The following is a 19,163-nucleotide window of genomic DNA, read 5'->3' as shown; positions in this document are numbered from 1 at the left end:
GCCACCACAGAAGGGGTGGGAGCTCTCTCCTACTCTCCAGAGTATTTCAAGGACCTCTTAAGCTGATGCAAACATTGTCTCTTGAGCTGCTTTAGCAAACTGGCGTGAGGAAGACTGAAGTGAAGGCCAGGCAATTTCAGCAGCTCTGAACTTCCCTCCTCCTGAGTGGGGTTACATTTAGGGCTTGGCTGGAGGGGAAGGGGCTGGGGAGTCCTGCTGGGCTGTCAGGGTCAAAGAATCCAAAACTGGCCTCTGCTTCTGCACGATGTGTAGGGAAAAGCCCCACAGTGGACAGATGGTGAGATGCTCTTCTTCCCAATATTATCTTTTCTCAGCCTCTTGCCCCAGTTTCTGCAGCAGACTTTCATGTTCTTGGAGAAAATCATGAGCATCAAAGCATGAGGAAATGCAAATACTATAGCAGAAAAGACTAAGCTATAAAACAAATAATGCTGCTTTCTTCTCAATTTGCAGACAAACATTAATCTTTTCATTCATCTGAAGGATTCAGGCTTTCCCATTTCCACTTGTTCAGGGGCAGGTTCCAGCCTGTCTGGAGCCCAGCTCGTGTGGGGCTGGCAGCTGGGCAGGGTCTGTGATTTGTCTCCTGCCAGGCTGGGCCCTTTGGGGTTTCTCCTGCTGCTCTCCCCAAAGCTCCCTCAGGTTTTTATTCTCAGCCCCACTCTGCTGCCAGGCTGGGCCCTTTGGGGTTTCTCCTGCTGCTCTCCCCAAAGCTCCCTTGGGTTTTTATTCTCAGCCCCACTCTGCTGCCAGGCTGGGCCCTTTGGGGTTTCTCCTGCTGCTCTCCCCAAAGCTCCCTTGGGTTTTTATTCTCAGCCCCACTCTGCTGCCAGGCTGGTCCCCAGGGAGTGCCTGGTCTCCTCTCCTGGCACAGCCCCTCACAGCAGCAAACCCTGCTTGCCTGGAGCTTGCACTGTGAATATCAGTCTGGTTTGGGGGTGGGCAGCCCTTGCAATTCCCAGACTGGGTGAAGGGAGGAACAGGGCACACCCCAGGGCTGGGAGTTCTGTGAATGACAGAGAGCCACTGTAGGCTCCATTTACTGCCAAGGCTGCAGAGGAGAGCCAAGGCAACTTGGGCTCTCTTCTGCTTTTGTATGATAGATTATCATGGCATTTCTGTATATCCTGCCTGTTTGGTTTCACTCCAGGAAGGACTGAACCTCAAATCAAAGCAAATTCAAATTTTGCACTCACAAAGACCGAAAACTGGTTGAATAATCAAGTTTTTAAGAAAGGCACTGAGGGAATTCAGGAGTTGAGAAGGTGATTTTTGGGAAGATGAAAAGATTAAAGTTTTTAGTGGTTTACCTGAGATGTCACTCCCTGAACTACTGCATTTTTACCATTTTTTGTATTTGTTTTACAGGGGTGATTACCAAGTCTATAGTTCTTGTCAGCTCTGATTCAAGGTCTGCTATGCAAATCTGGCTATTTTTGCATTTACCTCATAATGGTATTTTAAACACAGATCTCGAACTCTACTTGAAAGGAAGACAGACTTTTATCCAATTTCCATGCCAGAAATTAGCAATGAAAACTGACATGAGAAAAATACTTGTGGTTCCTCCAGATACTTTATAAAACCCAGCTCTGCAGTCCACAGCAGAAGGTTTTAATTAAGGCTGTTCTGGTCCACAGTGCAGCAGTGGCAGGAAAACATTAATTACCCCAGCTCTAACAGGATGTCTTGGGATCCTGCTGGGAGCATCTTCTCTGAAGAGCCAGAGAGCACTGCCACCTTAGCTGATGTGATCCTTCAGATGGCAAAGGTTTGAATTGATTAGAACTTCTGGTTTTCATTGTAAAGAAAAGTGATTAACAGTAATCAGCACAGGTTAAAGAGAAAAGATACAAATTTCAATATGTAATGTGTTACAGGCAAAAAGTAAATTTTTTCCCCTAAATTTTGAGACCTCTATAGGATCTGCTAAATCAGTTTCCATTGTACCAAAAGTTATTTCTGGTGAGTGCTCTTGGTGTCTCCAGGTGAGGGCAGGTTTTCTGTGCCCTCATTCATTGCTGCACTGGGGTGGCAAAGCCTTTTCCAGAGGCAGCTCTGCTAGGAATTGTGTCTGCCTGTCCCCACCCCGAGGCACTGACAGTGAGATCAAGAAAGGAGTGGGGAAAGGAGGAGGTTTGTCACCTGGCTGTGCCAACTGAGCTGGCCTGCAGCTGAGTTCAGTTCTTGGCACAGATAAATCCCTGGGAGAGTGGGAAGGGATCTCAGACCCCTGTGGGGCTAAGATACAGACCCACCCTTGCTCAACTTAATCTATGATAAATACTCATTTTTAACTGTGCTTCAGTATAAATCTTTTAGTAAGAATCCATGCTCTTGGAGCCAAAGCCATCACAATCAGCTGGATAGGAATAAAGGGATAATTGGTGCTAAAGGACAGGTTAAAGGGTCTCTTTCTCTATAAAAATGTCTCTCTGAATCAGTTCAGCATTTTCTTTCTCCTTGAGAGGCAAGGATCTTTGGGCTGTAAAAGGGTAGAAAAGGAGTTTTGTTTTCATTAACAATTCATTTTTCAAGGATGGGTTAGAAAAGCCCCATCCCTTCCCTTACAGTGAGCACATCAAGAGAAGGATTCTTCCAGAAATTCCCAAGCATCTGCACCAAGCTGTGAACTGGCCCTGCTGCCAGGCAGCTCGCTGGGGTCACTGGCTGGAGCACTAATTAACAATAACAATTAGCCAGGTCCCTCGGGTGAGCAGGGACCTCCTTGTGCCTCAGTGGCACCTGGGCAGCAGCTGCTGCTCCCAGGAGGCACCAGAGGCACTTTGGGCACCTCAGGCACTTTGGGCACCTCTCTGCTCTGGTGACTGGCACACCCAGGTCTCAGAGAGCTTTCTCCTTTCTTTCCTCAGCTCCTTGCACAAAAGGTTGGTTTTGTTTTCACTGCTTTGATTTGGTGACCTGTGGAACCAAGTTTGTCACTGGAAGGCATGAGAGCATCCAGTGATTGCTTTTTCAAAGGGAGGGAGCTGCTTTTCCTTGGGCTGGCTTCTCCTCACTGCCCACCTGCTCTCCAGGAACCAACACCTGCATTTCCTCTCGCTGTAGGAAGGAACCTTTCTGCAAACAGTTAAAAATACTCTGCAGAGAAATTAGGTGCAATGAGAAGTGGGCATCAGGACCTCCTATTTCTAATTCTGCCAGCACATTTTGGAAGTAATCACCAGTAAAGCCAAGGATCCTTGGGGAAACAGCCCTAAAGGTGCATCTGCTGGGAAAACAGGAGTCTGGGGGTGTTCGGAGCTTCCTCTCTCATACAGCTTCAGGTCTCATTCCAAATGGCAAAAAGAGATGGGCCACAAAGGGCTTACCCTCGTGATGAGTTTAATCCTCCTGAAATCAAGGAGAGTTTTCTGGGAGCTTCAGCTGGGGCTGAGATTTCACCTTCGGTTTTCTGAAAATATGTTGGCTGCTTCCCAGTTTAATGTGATTTATTCATCTCTTCCTTTTAAGTTTATCCTCTGATTAGCTGAGTGAGTCTTGTGTGGGACCTTACTTAAAAGAGGGAACAAAGTGTGGATTAGAGAAGCTGAAGGAGCCAGAAAAACAAGGGTGTTTATTAATGTTCTATTATTAAGTCTATTCTTTCATGTGGCATCCCTACAGAAGGTAAAAAAGTACAAATAGCTGACAAGGAGAATAATCAGCAGGATGAATAGGTATGAGACGGATTATTGTGCTGTTATAAAGGAAAAAAAGGTACAATTTGGAAAGCAATATTAAAATGATATGCCATGAAAGTGGAGCTGGAAATCCTGGACTCAGGAACAATTCCTGTGCTGCTCATCGCTCCAGCCAGTGCAGCTCACACACAGCTTTGCACCTGAGGAGATTTTGCTGGAGTAAGTGCAGGCCCCATCATTGTCCAGCAGTGCACAGCTCCCTCTGTCAGTCTGTCAGTCTGTCAGTCTGTCAGTGTGTCCTGCTGGGAGAGCCAGGCTCACTGTCTGTGTCCTGTATCAGGTGCAGGCCCCATCATTGTCTAGCAGTGCACAGGGCACAGCTCCCTCTGTCAGTCTGTCAGTCTGTCAGTGTGTCAGTCTGTCAGTGTGTCAGTGTGTCACTCTGTCAGTCTGTCAGTGTGTCAGTCCTGCTGGGAGAGCCAGGCTCACTGTCTGTGTCCTGCCACTGCTCTGTGTCCTTGTGCACACAGGCAGCACCAGAACCTGAACAAAACCTGCTCTGCTTAAGGGAATTCCTCCAAGGAGATCTCCCCTGTGCAAAGCAGCATCTCTCATTGTCTGTCACCTTGGCAGGTACAACCCTCCTCTGCTGGCACCTTTGACAGCCAGGGCCACGATCCTGGCTGCTCCTTGTCAGCTGCTGGCCCTCACCTGGGCCCAGACACCTTCCCTGGGCCGTTGGTACCTGGGTTTGGTGATGCAGGCAGCCAGCAGGGCTGTGAGATGGCTGGCAACGTGCACGACTGGTGTGTGCACCAAAGGTGGGCTGGCACCTGGCTGCCCTGCAGTGCAGCCCTGAATGCTGTCTGTCCCCACCTGGCACCTGCCCTGGGTCACCTGGGGTCTGCCCTGGGTCACCTGGGACCTGCTCTGGCCTCTGTCCTCACCTGTGCCCTGCCCTGGGGCTCAGGCACTCACAGCTCATTTCTCTCCCCAGAGCTGGCACTGCCCCACCCAGCCAGGCCCTTGAGGGCTCTGGGCATTTCCTGCAGGCTGCAGAACAGTCAGGTCAGTTCTCCTCCCTAACGGAGAGCTGAGAAGCACACCTGGCAGGCATTGCTGCAGCTGTCATTGGTTTTTTACAAGCACAAAGCCTTTGGAAAAAGTTTTGCCCTGTTCTTTTGTCAGAAGGTGTGAGTTACCTGTAGGTTTTTCTTCTCCCTGCTGTCAGCCTTCAGGAGCTGTTGTTGAACAGGTACAGACAGATCGTGGTGCAGCCACCAGAGTTGGAAGTTCAGATTTCCATCACAGGATTTTCATACAAACCTCTCAGAGCTTCAAATGCAGTGTGGCAGATTTGCTCTCATGGAATTAGGGAACTTCTTACCCTGCTGTCAGCAAGCTGTGTACTATTGCTTGGAAATCCACTTCCATTAATTATGCCTAGTTAGTGTCAAAATAGTTAATTCCTTTTCTTTTATTTTCTTTTTTTTTAGACCTAATAGCATGCTATCATCTGGCAACCTAATCGTTGCTGTAATGAACAGTACCAACACATTAAAATGATGTGAAAATTATGACTCTAACTTCACAGAAAAAATATATCATTAGTACAAGAAACACATTACATTTTTCAAGGACACCTCAAGTGCACGGATTTTGATGTTGATTAGAAGCCCTTCTGCAGAAATTGTTATTTTAGGATATTAGCAACCCTTTTTCCCCAATAAATTACCTCTCTCTGTCATAGCTTGATGTAGATGTTGAGTACAGACAGGATCGTAATGCATGTAAGGACATCTCAAAGGGGTTTTTTGGTTTTTTTTTTAGTTTATTTTTTTAAATTTTATATTTATATATATATATTTATATATATATAATTTTAATTATTAATAATTAGTTAAAATACAAATTAGCACCATTTTTGATGATTTTGGCTGGAGGTCTAGGGGAAAATAGCATAACATGGCTGTGTGTAAACAGGTTCATGTGGAAGAGCAGCAGTGCCTGGGCAAAGGGACAGGGGATGGTTTTTGTAGTGTCACTGTCACCTGTTTGCTGCAGGAGCTCTGGAGGATCTGGAGCCCTGCTGGAGCCCTCCAGGGCCCTGCTGCCCCTCCCTTGCTGCTGCAGGCTGAGGGCACAGACTGAGCTGCACTGAGCTGTTCCTCAGGCTGCTGCTGTGACCCAGGGCAGCTGCAGAGCTGGCAGGGATCAAATGCCCCCAGCCCCAGCTCGGGGGGAGCTCAGACAGGGCAAGGCTGCAGGAGACCCTGTCTGCCATCTAGCAGGAAGATTTACACCAACAGCACCAGCAGATTGCCAGATGTACTTCTAAGTCCTCTGCTTTGGAGATAAGATTGATATTAATCCCATCTTTCTCAGTAATCTCCTGAAGTATTTACCTGCCTGGAATGATCACAGTTATTTATTTTTGGATTCTAAATTCTTTTAGTTTTAATATCCCTTCGATATGCTTTTCATTTCAGGTTGCTGGGATGACTCATTACTAGTCTCAGGTAGAGAATGCATTTTCTGTGCCAGACACTGAATAACAACTCTAGATGGATTCTTTTCCATGGATGATTTTTATGATTATTATTTTTAATCTTAGATGTGTCTCCTTTCATGATGTGCTACTGGCTACTAGCAATAGATCTGACTGCAGTTTGCTCTGGAACTCTTTTCTGGCCATTTAAAGGAGCATTAAAGTGGAAGTAAATTATTTGTTGCTTTTTCCTGATCCTCTTAAACTGCCAGCACAGTGAGGAAGGGATTCTGTACAAAAGACAGCTTTATTCCAAAGAAGCAATGGAGAGTTCAGTCCCCAATGGATAAAGGTGAGCAATTTGGCTGTGTGTTGGTAAACAGAGTTTTGTATGCCAAAGACCCGATTTAGAAGGGAATTGTTGGAGTCCTGTTCTCCCAGGAGGAATGCAGAGAGGCCAGCTCCCACCCACCACGGAATCATCCTTGTCCCAGGCACTTTGCTGCTTCTGTCCTGCAAACCGTGGAGCTCAACGTGCCAAGGCAGCCAGGCTCACAGTGAGTTAAACTGGACTTCAGGAGTCTGAGACACGGACAACAAGCTGAAAATAATTCTAGATAGTAATTTAACTGATTAAACAACCATCAAAACCAAACTAAAGGCTTATAAAGTTGAATCAAATATATGAGCAAATATGAGAAATTAGGCCTGAGGAAAGTTTGCATCCATTTCTCCCTACTGGAAGATACAAAATGCAGTTTCCTGGCTGCTTCTAATGGAACTCCATTTTAGGAATACACCTGGGAGCCCACCAGATTAATGGGGGCTGCAAATAATCTTGAAACCAAAAGGAAACGTTCAAAATAAGGGAAGATTGCAAGTAAGTCTTAGAATTTTCTTTCCCTAAGGCCGGAGCTAGAGGGTAGTTGAAATTATATTTGAAATGGGTTTTGTTTTTTCCCTTTATAATGCATACCAATTACTGCCACAGTCAGTGGATCTGGTCTCCTCAGCCTGTTTTCAGAAGACATTACTTAGATTACAGAAAAAGGCACAATTATATGGCCATTAGCAGAGAAAGGCTCTGCCACCCGTGTGGCTCCGAGGGCCAGCTCTGGACGGGGCATGGGGATGTCACCTGCAGAAATCTCCTGTGCAGAAATCCTCTGGTTTCTTCAGGATTTCCACCTTAGTTTTCATGGGCAACGTTTCTCACCAAGGACCTCAGAAATGATTTTCCACCTGCTGTGTTCAGTCTGGCACTTCCAGACTCCACCCTGACCTTTGTTCCCTGGGTCAAGGCAGGAGAACTGCAAAGGTTTGAGTGGAAACTGGTGGGGAAAGGCCAGCACAGAGACAGTGCAATTTAACAATTTAACTTAAAAACCAGCTAGGAACAAACTCAGTGTTCAAATGCAAATGGCACAAAACCTTTATGGTTCCTTCTAAACTGCTCTCAAAACAGCTGCTGGACTTTGAAGCACTCCTTGATGAAGGGAGCTGGGATTTATGGCACCTAAAGAATCCAATTCCTTTTGTCTTTCAGTCAGTACAGGACAGGAACAAAGCAGTACCAAAATAAATAACAGTTTGCTTCCTGGTTTTAATTAAGTTTGGCAAAATAAGGTCAGAAGAGGAGTATTTGAAGTTGCCTTGGGGATTTTTCAGTCAAACTAAGGCTAAAAATGTAAAGAAAAATATGAGATACATTTGGTCCATCATTGTCATGGCTCTAATTGCTTTGGGATCAGCCTTGTAGTCTATAAAAGAAATGTGATAATTTTCTGTTTGGAAAATGGATTGACCTGGTGTTTACTCAGTAAAATAATTTGATGCAATCGTGAGCCACAGCTGGTTTTTAGCATTTGCAGAAGCCAAGAGTTGAAGGGAAAAAAAAGAGCAAGCAAATGTTGGACGTGTTGGAAGTGTTGGAAGCATTAAGGATATTAAATATTTATAGCAAATAATTGTTTCTGCATTTTGGTCTCCAAATGAGTGTAGCTCTTGTGTGTTGGGTGTGTGGTTTATCTGTTCTCCCAAACTGTGTGGGTCTGGAAGCTTTGTGCACTGCCTGCCAGGGACCCCTTTGAGGCCAGGACTGCTCATCCTGCCCTCTCCTGCAAGGGTGGGCTCAGACAGGGGAAACCCAGGGAGCAGGTGAGGAGCACAGAGCACGGGGCAGTTCCCATTCTCCCCCTCTTTTCCCTCTTTGTCCTGCTCAGCACCTCTGCAGCAGCCAGGTGCTGTCAGGTTTGATCCATCAGGGAGCAGGGCTGGAAACCCTCCTGGCCAGGGAACCTCCTCCTGAGATGGCTGTGCTGGCTGCACATCCCTGCAGGGGCCAGGCACGGTGTCCCAGAACGGAGGAGTGCAGGAGAACATTCTGGAATGCCCTGGAAGGTCAGGGGAGAGCACACCCCGTTCTGCTCAGACACACCCTGCTCTGGTGTCTCAGGTGTCCTGCAGCTGGGATTTCAGGAGTCTGCGTGCTCAGCACTGCACACCCAGACACCTGAACATTTATTTCCCTGCTGTGAAGTGTTTCTTCTGGCTGGCCTGCAAAGAAAGGGTGGCACGAATTTGCAGGGACAAACTCATGCCTGTGTTCCAAGCTGAAGGAGAGGTTTTGAAAACGTCTGAGGAATATGCATGATTTTTTTGTTTAATCTTCAGTGCTGCTCTCTCTCGAATTGTTCAGAAGCATTTGATGTACAAAAGACATGCATTCTTTGGGTTCAGCTGCCTACAGGATTTTTAGCCCACCATTCCAGGAGTCTTTCAGCTTTGTCATATAGTGCTCAGCATATTTTTATCTTTCCTCATTATACGCCTTTGTTTCATAGATAATGATTATATTAATCAAAGCCCATTTTAATGAATAGATCCAGCACTTTGATTCTTAACATTTCAACCTTTTTTTTTCCCCCTCAGACCATTCATCAAATATATCTGTCAAAAATACTTCTTGCCTACAACAAATGTTATTTGAAGTCATAGTCCAAATGAGAAAAGAACAATCTATTTGCTCCCAGCTAGGACTGTCTGTGGCTGCCAGGAATGAGGGTGTCACTGTGAGACAATGCTTCTGGGGCAGATGATTGATGCCACTCGCTGGAGCCTGTGCTGGAGGCTGGGCAGAGACACCAAAGGCTGACTGGACCTGAGAGCTGCACTCCCATCTCGCCCTTACAAATGAGCCATCTCAGCTGGGCTTCCAGCAGTGCTTTAATCAGCAAGGAGCAGCCTCTGCTGAGACCCCAGTGCTGCTCCTATTTGTCATTAAACGGGGGTCATCAGTCTCTGTGACTCTCCCTGCAACCTCTGTATTAAATTTGCTGTAAAGAAAACAAAAGCGCTGATGAGGGAGCCCCGGAGATGTTTGTCAGAGCTACAGGTGCCTTGCTTGACAGGAGGCTGAGTGCAAAAACAAATCTCTGTAAAATAAAAAGCTTCTGTTAATCTCGAGAGGTGGAGGAGGATTATGGATAATGAAGGAGGGAGATCAAAATTGCTGGATCTGAAACATAAACACACTGTCTTTGTGTCCATCAGAAAATCGATTTTTGTTGCTCCTTTTTCTCAGCTGATTTGTCTTGGGGGAAGTTCATGTTTTTGAGATAACAAACTGCTTTTTACCTTGGCAAGCAGCTTGTAGAAATACGATTTTGGTTCTTTAACCACAATGCAAGGCTGAGTGGTTGGTATCCTGCTTTTCCTCAGTGTACTGCCTTGTGGAGGGCTGGGTTTGCTGCCAAATCCAAGATTCTGGGAAGGCCCTTCCCTCCCTCCTCCACACCAGCTCTGCATCCTCTCCATCCTGTGCACGTCCCCAGTCCTTGCCTCTCCTCCATCACAGTCCTTTCCTTCTCTGTTGGAACTCCTTGCTGACTTGTGATCACTTCCTGATGGTTTGGGTTAAAATGTGCATTTGGTTGCATTGCTGCCTGCACGTGTAAATAGTTCTGGTTTTAAGCTGAGAAATGCAGAGATTTGGCTTCTTGAAAATGCAGACACAAAGTGAAATGGTTTGATGCTTTGCATTTGGGTGTAATGCAGCTGGGAATGATATTCCTTCCCTGTTTGCTAGTATAGAAAAGTGTCTTTCTTGATATTGATCAAATAAATACATTTTATTGCACTGTAATTACAGATGGAGAGACAGAGGGGAACCCTTATAACAGAGACAAATATATTTGGAAGAAAAATAGATTTAGGACTGGAAACAAAAGAATATTGCTTAGATAGTGTGATAATGTTCTTTGTACAAAGCCCTGAACAGCTCAGACTGGAACTTAGTGAATAACGAAGGATGTTGATTGTAGTTAGCCCTTGGCTGTTTGTCTAAAGGACACTTGGAGTTGGGCATGGATTTATTTGTAATCATACTAGTTCAAGCAATTTATCTAATCAAGTCTTCATCCACCCCCAGATTTCACTTCTTGCTCGGATCTTTCTGCCTTATGTGACTTGAATAAGGAATTTCATCAAACCTCGAGATTTCTGTCCAAGAATGGATGTTCATCTGTCAGCAGGTCCACAGGCAGGAGCAGAGAGTTCATTGAAGCAGCAGCTCAGAATCTTGTGCAATCTGCTTTGAGCTGTGGCAGAGTCTGTGCCTCAGAAAATCCAGTGCAAAACTTCAAGCAGTGTAAGTGGGGGTTGATTTGGCCACAAGTGTTGTACTGGCCTTCTGCAGAGATCTGAAAACCTGCCAGAATTTAAACCTTGAATGGGCTTGTTATAATATTTTAAATAAAGACAAGGTAATGTTTTGTACTCGCAGATGGCGCAGAGGAGAAAAGGGAGCTGATCTTGTACCAAAGAGATGAGAATCAGCTGTCAGTTAAATCAGTTAACTGCACAGCCTGAGCCAAGGTGAGACACCTGAGGGCACGTCAGACCCTGAGCTGTGAGGTGAGGCAGGCTCAGGGCTGGCAGCAGCCAGTCTGTCTGCAGCTCTTTGCCCTCAGCACAGGCAGGGTATGGCACCGTCTGCATCTGATCACTCTGGGTCTGCCATGGCCATTCCTCAGTATCTGTAATTCTTTTGATTAGATTTACAGCCAGAAATGCTCATTAAAATTGCAGGTAGTTACACACATTTTCTTCTTTTCCTCTTGCTCTGCTATCTGAATTTAGCTATGACCCTGGACTTGGCCGCAGTCCTGAAGGTGAATACGTGCAGAAAGGGCTGCTGAAGGTGCCCACAGATGTCTCCTGCTGGTCCTGAAGGTGAGTACATGCAGAAAGGGCTGCTGAAGGTGCCCACAGATGTCTCTCTCTTCCTGGAGCTGAAAGACAAGAGATCTGTTCGGGGTCAGAGAGCAGAGTGTCCCTGAGGCCACACAGCCCTGGGGCTGCAGCTCCTGCTCTGGATCTCAGGCAGACATGGAAGTCCTGCCCCTGCTCTGGGAGATCCCTTGTTCCCTTGAGCTCCCTTGAGCTCCTGGAACCATGCAGGGAATGCACGTGGCAGCAGGAATACAGCCATGGAGGGCAGGGATACAGCCATGGAGGGCAGGAATACAGCCATGGAGGGCAGGGATACAGCCAGGCAGGGAATGCACATGGCAGTGGGAATACAGCCATGGAGGGCAGGGATACAGCCAGGCAGGGAATGAACGTGGCAGCAGTGAAGGAGCAGGTCTGGCAGAGGTGTCCCGGGGCCCATGGCCCTGGCTGGTGGCACCCTGAGAGCCCAGGGAGCACACCTGTGGCACCTGGGGAAGCTCTCTCGGGAGCCTGGCCGTGCTGCTCCCACAGCTGGTGCAGGAAATAGGGAGCAGTTCAAGGGGCTGCAGTTCCTGCCCCAAACCTATTTCTGTGAGGAGCCTCAGTTTTGGTGGTGTTTGCAAACCCCCCTGTGTGACACCACGCTGGTTCCTCGCTTTATTCTCCACGTGGAGCCATTGGGAAGCTTCATTTTATGTGGAAATGGACCTTGCTGCCTTGAGCACAACTGAAAGGGTTTTGATCCCATTTTTAACCCTTTTGGGTTGTCAGTTTGCAATGAATTGTGAACTCCAGTCAGCTCTGCCCGAGGTGTTCTCCAGTTCCTGGGGTTTGTGCTCTGCCTCATGACAATAGTTTTACTTGTGCTGTTGAGCCTTTCTCTCATCAGCTCCTGGGGGAACTGGTTTTATCGTGCTCCCAAGCCCTCACTCTCACACATCTGAAGCTGTTCTGAAACCCAGCACCTGGTTATGCTCATGCTGAGCAAAATGAGGTACCAGAGGCAAGGGCAGAGCAATTAGAGCTCGGGAGGATCTGCAGCAGTTGCTGTTTCCAGGAGCAGCACTTCTGCAAGATGATGCTGTGATTACCTTGCCTTTGAAAGTGCTGCAAACTCTTCCAACAACTTCCATGGGCGTTTGCCTCACGGAATGACTCCAGCTTAATTTAAATGTAAATGAAAAGTCCATGGTTTGGAATGTTTAACAGACACAGGAGGGTTTTGCAGAGCGCAGAATCGTTCACGTGCTGCGTTCTGCCGTGGTTATTATTCACTTATGGCACATCTAAAACCTTTAATCGGCTCCAGATGATTTTCCCCCTCCCTCCCCCATCCATGCAGAGGGTCTTTAGGAAGACTTCCCAAGAGCTATGCCAGCTTGGCTTCTGCCAGATGCTGCTGCTTCCTAAATCCTGCTGCAAAGTGGCTTTCATGGCTGCAGAGCAGAACTAATGCCTTCTGATGCTTTCCTTGCAATGAGAGCAGACCCAGCAAATGGCAGGCACCAGTTCCTGCGGCAGTTCTGGGTCCTGGCAGGCTCTCCTCGGGAGGTCCTGCCTCTTTTCACTGCAGTAAGCTGCAGGTTTGAAAAGAAGGACAACAGGGAGTCTCTAGCTCCAAGCTTGCCGGTGTTTTAGAGAGCTGTTCTGAGGTTTGGAGCTCACAGTGAGAAGCCTTGTCCATGTCTTCAAAGCCTTCAGGAGGCTCTGCTTCTGCAGAGAAATCCTGAGGAGCTCACTGTACTTGAGCAGTCTTTCCTACTGGTAATTTAGATATTATTCCAGGCATTCCATCGGTTTCACTGTGGATTTTGATCTACTTCATGTCTATATAGTCTCCAGACTGTTCTTTTGTAATTATAAAACATTATTTTTCTTTAAAAGGCACAAAACCAGGATCAGGCCAACGCCTGTGTGGCACCCACCTGTGGCACAGGAATGCTCCCTGCCCTGGGGCTGAGGTATCCAGGTGTGTGAGCAGTGACAGCACACCTCTTTGGACCTCCTTCAGCAGGGGCACTTCTGGTATGATTTATTTCCTGTGAAACAGCAACAATGTGGTATTGCAAAAAAAGTCTTCTTAGCTCTCTGAATTGTTGCAGGTTCTAGTCCCAGGATCTTACTGCAGGCTCTTTAATTCATCTGCCCCCAAAATTCCATTTTGTATCACCTTCAGGCCTTGCCAGTCTGGAGTTTTCTTTATTGCATACATCTGCTCAAAGTAATGAGTGTAGAAATTGCTTTTAATGCCATAACATTAAAAACAGATATAGTGAACCCTGCTGCAAGCCCCATTATGTTTAATTGTCTGACTTTCAGGGGATCAGCAGCCTGGGAACCCGTGAGTAGGATGGACAATTCATTCTTCACACTGTTCAAGAGCTGTGGAGTTAATCCTGCATGTGGCAAGCTTGTCAGATTAACAGATTCTTCAGTTTTGTTCTGGCTGCTGCTAGGGGTAAGCAAATGAAGATGGGAAACCCTCCCTTGTCCCCAGGAGCTGGCTGCAGCCCTGGGCAGGGTGCAGCCACAGAACAGGGGATGGGGGCTGTGAACCAGACTTGGTGTTTGCTCCTGGTGCAGCCCCAGGGTTCTGCATGTGCCAGTTCTGCTGAGCTCCTGCTCAGAGGAGCTGAATTCCCATTAGCAGCTCGGGCTGACACTCAGGTCCTGTGCTGACACAGGAACAGCACAGAGCAGCAGAGCACTGTGCATGGATCCTGTGCTGAACCAGGAACAGCACAGAGCTCTGTGCATGGATCCTGTGCTGACACAGGAACAGCACAGAGCAGCAGAGCACTGTGCATGGATCCTGTGCTGAACCAGGAACAGCACAGAGCTCTGTGCATGGATCCTGTGCTGACACAGGAACAGCACAGAGCACTGTGCATGGATCCTGTGCTGACACAGGATCAAGACAGCAGAGCACTGTGCATGGATCCTGTGCTGACACAGGAACAGCACAGAGCTCTGTGCATGGATCCTGTGCTGAACCAGGAACAGCACAGAGCTCTGTGCATGGGTCCTGTGCTGAACCAAGAACAGCACACACCACTGTGCTCCACGAGGCAGCCGAGGCTCCCCAAGCGAGTCCAGCCCCATGCACTGCGTGCTGGCAAAAGGTAGGATTGGATTCACCCTGCAGAGCGACTGGGGGATAAATAATTGCAATCCTTTAGTTAGTCACTGTAAAGAAGCTCCATAAATAATTACTGATTTACTGACAGCAATTTAGTTGGCCTAAGAACCCAGGATTAATAACACACTCTGCTTGTTCTCTGGAATAATAGCTTAGTGCCATTTCTAAACATTATATATCTTTATCTTGGACTCTGGTAGCTGTCACCTAATCCTGACCAAAGGAGCTAAGAGAGTGCAGCTAACATGGAGATTTCTTTCATCTCAATAAATCTCTCTCCTTTACTGCCTATTTTTTGCCATAGTCAGGTTTCTAGTGAGGCAATCTGAATTTATTAGTTTAATCTGGGAAATTAGTTGCTGTAGGTTTTGGTTGTACAGATCAATAGACAATAAAAAACATTTTGACTTCAGTGAGATTTCTTTCCCTTTTGCAGGGATGCAAAGAGAATACTGAAATATTTTAGGCCATTATTGTTTCAGAGACTAAAACTCAAATACTAATGAAATATTTCACTGAAATCTGTGTTAAAGGGAAGTCTGCTGCCAAGGAATATCTGTCTGCAACTGTGTAAGGACATAACACATTGAAAGTTTGAATAAGTAACGACTGTTATGTTAGAAGTTCCCACTTCCCCCCAATATTATTATAAATTGTGTTTTAAAGAAAGAAAAATGGAAGCATTTCTGAAAGTTGCTAGCTGATTTGGGAATCCAAGTCACATCGGGGGTGACATGGGACCAAAGCCACACAGCTGAACCTTCAACAACATTTGTTGAAAGTAATTGGACCATAGCTGCTATTTGAACATTTTTCTAGGTCTCATTTGCATTGGAGGAGTTAAGGATGTTTTAATGTCTGTGCCACCATGATTTAGACTCTAAGAGCTGTTCAGTGCCTTTTGCTGCTTGGCCTTCCAGCTGCCCAGTCACTCCTGAGAGCAGGATTTAGCTGCTCAAATCCTTCAGACCTGTGCTGATCAGTGCAATGGCATGAGAAAAATTAGAGCTGCCTTCTCAAACACAGAGCTGAGTACTCAGCAGCTTCCTACAAAATTCTTCTCACAAACGGGCTGGGCCTGAACCCAGGGTGAGCAAAAACCACAGAAGTGCTCAGGGGTTACTGAATGGGTCCAGCTGGTGTGCAGAGAGAGTGACCAAGTGCCTTTAGCCTTGTGCACAGGGAGAGTGATTGATTGTGCACAGGGAGAATGGCTGTGCACGTGGAGATTGTGCATGTGGAGGATGATTGTGCACAGGGAGAATGATTGTGCACATGGAGAATGATTGTGCTCATGGAGAGTGAATGATTGGTTGTGCACAGGGAGAATGATTGGTTGTGCACATGGAGAACGATTGTGCACATGGAGAATGATTGTGCACATGGAGAGTGATTGATTGTGCACGTGGAGGATGATTGTGCACAGGGAGAAGGATTGATTGTGCACAGGGAGAGTGATTGATTGTGCACGTGGAGGATGATTGTGCACAGGGAGAGTGATTGATTGTGCACAGGGAGATTGATTGTGCACGTGGAGAATGATTGTGCACGTGGAGAATGATTGATTGTGCACCTGAAGAATGACTGTGCACACGAAGAGCGAGTGTGCACCTGAAGAATGACTGTGCACATGGAGAATGATTGGTTGTGCATTGAAGAAGGATTCTCTGCTCTTATTTTGCTCTGCAATGGGATCAGGCCAGGGAGGGAAGGCTCTGCCTGTGGTGTGGGACAGCTCCAGTGCCCCAGCTGCCACTGCCACCCCTCCATGTCTGGATTTGAGGCAGCAGCCCCTGGTGCCCAGCCCTGGCAGGGCTCAGAGCTGCAGAGCAGCCCAGGCTGGGGCTGTGCTCCCCCAGGTGCCCCTGGAGCCCTGGGAGAGCCAAACCAGCCCAGCCACAGCTCTCCTGCCTGCTGGGAGGTGGCACTGAGCAAACCAGCTGCTTGCTCTTTGCCTCCGTAACAAAACAGATCTGAGACTGTTCTTTTAACATTTGGGTGTTAAAAGCAGAGTTCTGCTCCTCCTCTGAAGGTTCTGTGGGATTGGCAGGGCACCTTCACTTGGCTTTTCCAAATCTAGGTTGCATCTTGGTGCATTTGTGCTTGCAGGTAGCACAGAGTGTTTACTGCTTTTCCCATTTCTTTCGTTTAAAACAGAGATGAAAATCAGTGACTTGTTTAATGGGTTGAAAAATCTCCACTGCTCCTCTGACACTGGACTGCTGTGTACCTCGTGTTGTTGTGTTTCAAGTCAGGGCATTTTCCCTGAGACATAATTTTCCTCATCGTGGAATGCAGTACGAGGCAGAGGTTGCACCTCTGAGACACAGACTGGTTACAAAACATTAGTTTTTCCACCTCTCTGTTTCCATTTCTCCTGGAAATGTCCCTTATGTATTCATTAGAGAGAGGAGGGATCAGTGTGGCACAGGTTTGGAATAAGATTCACACCAGGAGATGTGAAAAGACAATATTGAGATGGAGAATGGAATTTTTTTCATATATGGGAGACAAATACTCTGAAGGCACAGTATCTGTTTTTGATTTCCACAAATAGTTTTCTTCCTCTTACATTTCCATGCTGAAATTACATTTTGGTAAAAAAACCTTGTATTTTTTCCTGTTTGAAGTGAAATGGCACCTACAGTAAACTGCTGTCTTAAACAGTAATGACTTGCTCAGGACTCCTTGCTGGCGGCTAGTGAACCACAAATGCATCCCAAGATGAACAATTTGAACAGAAAGTAGCACATCATTTCCTTGAACTCGGCAGCAGACTTGGATTGAAGAGGGTTTGTGTCTGTGTTTGCTCCCCAGGAGCATTTGAGAGCCTGACCCAAGCACAGAAATGGGCAGGGAAGGGGGGGTGATTTATCCCAATATTTCTCTGCCAGAAGCAAGTTTGATGCAGATATTTCCAGTGCATCACGAGCTCCATCAGGTGAGGATCAGACCCAGCAATGACTGAGTGTTTCCTAGCTGGCACTGAGTATAACCTACTGCAGTATTCCATCCTGGTGAGCCTTCAGTGTTCCTGCAGTTAATTGCAGTTATTTGACTCACACAAAAACTAAAAATGGCACGGGAATGGCAAAGTGGATCCCAGCAGAGCCTGAGTGCCAGCACTTACTCTGAAGGAGTTAATAAATGTCAGCCAGCCCCAGAGCAAGACCTGACAGAAACCCTCCTGAAATGACTGGAAGCCTTCCAACAAATTGGGGGTTTATCTGCTAAAATGGGATGGTGTTCAGTTGTTTGCAGCACGCTATTAATTATAATGCTTTTGCCTTTGAATAATCTCAATGATCGCATTTATCCAAAGTGTCTGCAGCCTTCCTGTGACAGAAACCTTTCAATCCTGGAACTTCCTGCCCTGCAAACTGCTAGAACCAAATTGTAACTGGTGTTTTTCTGCTTCACTCTGTTTGGCTGGAAGAAGAGCGAGACAAGAAAATTAAAAGTAATGAAGATGTGAGGCAGCCAGAACAGCTCAGGTTTTCAGATCACGACTGTGAAGGTGTACAGACACACTGACATGTACCTGTGTGCATGCAGACATCTCTGAGGAGTGGCAGGCTTGCATCTGACCCGGAATTTGCCTTGGAGCTGGGAACAGGAGTTCAGCTGAAACAGACAACCGAGGTTACTTTGACTCAATTAAAAATGAGGGGCCTAGCTCAAAACCCCAGCATTTCTAACAGAAGTCAAGTGGTTTTCTCATTTGTCTGGCCAGCTCCTATCAAGTTCATTACTCTCTCCTGATTAAATCTTTTCTAATGATTTCTGCCTGAAGGAGAGGCAGGGAAATGGTGGTCACCAATCATCCTCAGACAGAGCCTGACAGAGTGCACAGGACTCATTTCTGTCCAGCTGGATCTCTTTAACTCCTCCTGACTGGGAGGAAAAGGTTCCATCAGCAACAGACACCCTAAGGGTGGAAATCCTGGGGGGAACTTCTGCTGTGTTGTAGCTGGCAGGAGTTGGAAGACTGACCAATTGTTGCAGGTTTATCAGGAATACACAAACAGTGGAAAAAGGGAACCAGTGTAGGAGTGCTGAACATTTGGGTTCTCACAGCCCATGTGTCTCACAGAAGTTCTTCACCTAGAGGAGAACAAAATGCAACTTTTGCTCTTTGGTGTTTTTTCTCTGACTGGAGTTTAGGAACAGTTTGGTCTCACCTGAGAATGAGTGATGGGTGGAGTGACTTCCAGGAAGAGTTCCCTGGTGGGAGCAGCAGTTATAAAACCTTTGGGATGCAATCCAGCTTGCAGTCAAAGCCATTTTTTCACGGAATGCAGAGGATTCTGCTCTGTTCTAGCCCAGGTGCTCCTGCCTGCCCTGGCCCTGCCCTCTGCTCGTCCCTCAGGCTCAGTGCCCTGCTCAGCCTGCAGGGTGGGTTTGGGGGGCAGCCACAGGACCTGGGGGGTTCCTCCTTCTCCAGGCAGCAATCCCTGGCAGAGAGGGAGGGGAGCAGCTCCTGGAGTGAACCTGTGCTCACAGAAATGGAACCTGCTGCCCTTCCCGGTGGGAGGGAGGGAGGGAAAATTATTCCCTTCTCCCCAGACACCTCTCAGTTCTTATTTTTCTCTTTCATCTACTTTTCCTCATGAGGCTGATTGCAAATGTTGTCTTTTCT

This window comes from Serinus canaria, chromosome 15, assembly GCF_022539315.1.
Source record: "Serinus canaria isolate serCan28SL12 chromosome 15, serCan2020, whole genome shotgun sequence".
Classification (NCBI taxonomy): domain Eukaryota; kingdom Metazoa; phylum Chordata; class Aves; order Passeriformes; family Fringillidae; genus Serinus; species Serinus canaria.
This window is presented reverse-complemented; position numbering follows the sequence as displayed.